Source organism: Merops nubicus, unplaced genomic scaffold, assembly GCF_000691845.1.
Source record: "Merops nubicus isolate BGI_N331 unplaced genomic scaffold, ASM69184v1 scaffold14271, whole genome shotgun sequence".
In the NCBI taxonomy this organism is placed as follows: Eukaryota; Metazoa; Chordata; class Aves; order Coraciiformes; family Meropidae; genus Merops; species Merops nubicus.
In genome coordinates, this window is record NW_008590366.1 from 2,620 (window position 1) to 3,933 (window position 1,314).

Consider the following 1,314-nt stretch of genomic DNA (forward strand, 5'->3'; position numbering starts at 1 on the left):
AATGAAATTAGGTTATTTGGTGATGGGAAGGGGAGAGTGATGTCAAGGAAACACCACGTAGCTGAGTGAGATCACACTCTAATCTGTGATTTCAACACTACTTCTTGTTTCTGTCTAAAATAGTGTGGTCGTTGTAAAAAGTCTGTCCCTTATCTGTGTCCTGTATGGCACCCTTGTTACAGGAACATGACCAGTAAGTGGGGATGGAATAAAGTCCCTGACTCGTGGAATCTTGCAGAATTACAGGAAAGAAACAGCATGAGTGTTTATAAGAAACAATGTAAGATGCAAGGACATTTGATAGTAACAAGCAACCAAAGAGAAGCATTTCAAAATGAAGAAGTAACACTAGAAGCAGATAATATAAAATGTTCAAAGAACAGTAGAAACAAGTGCATATTGTTCTGTTGCTGCCTGTTCACTATCCCTGACCTGAAAGGGTAAGGAAATATGACTTTGGCTGTAGAGGTTAATATGAGCAGACTTGGATGCTGATGACTGAGTCACTGGGGCAGTGACAGGGCTGACAGTGCTGTTCTGTGGGGGAAAAAAATGGTGTTTAATGCCTCTGTTGTAGTTCAGGACATCAAGGACCTGCCATTTTAGAAGCTGTTACGCTGTGAGGTGTTTAAATCACTGGCTGTCATCCAGCACTTTGTAGCACAGAGATGCCTTCAGTGTAAGTCAGGGATTGCTCTGTCAAAGCAACTTTGTATGAAAACCTCTGCAGGGCAGAGCTGCCCAGTTCAGATTGCAACTGTTTGAGAAGATCTGTGTTTTTCTTGCATTGACAGCCTCAGGGCTGAGCTTTAATTCTTAATTTCCTTCTGATTTTGGGAGTGATCATGTTGGATTTATCTGAGATTCCAGTATCTTCCCTTCAAATGGTTGTCAGCTGCCAGCTAAGGAAAATGACACATCAAGTTTTTAGCATGGCAAGATGTGTCTGTCACTCAGTACCCAAATTTGTAACAGGATTTTTAAAGTCATTTCTACCTCCTGAGTATCCCAGTGGATACTGATCTGAACTTTCACCTTTTGCAGTCCATCTTCTTTCTAGTTCAGACTCTGTGTGTTCCTTAAAAGTGTGGGCTTTTCACTTCTTGTTTTTATTGAAGTGCTTTCTTTCAAGTGTCCTATCACAGAATATGATGGAGCTTCAGATACAGTAACTAATATATCATGAAGATAAGTATTCCATATCATTTTCCCTGTGATGCTCTAAGTGAGGAAGACTACTAGTACAATCTGTTCCAAAACTGGGATGGTGGAAGATTTGCTTCAGTGAAGTGATAAAACTGTTGTTAAAAGTAG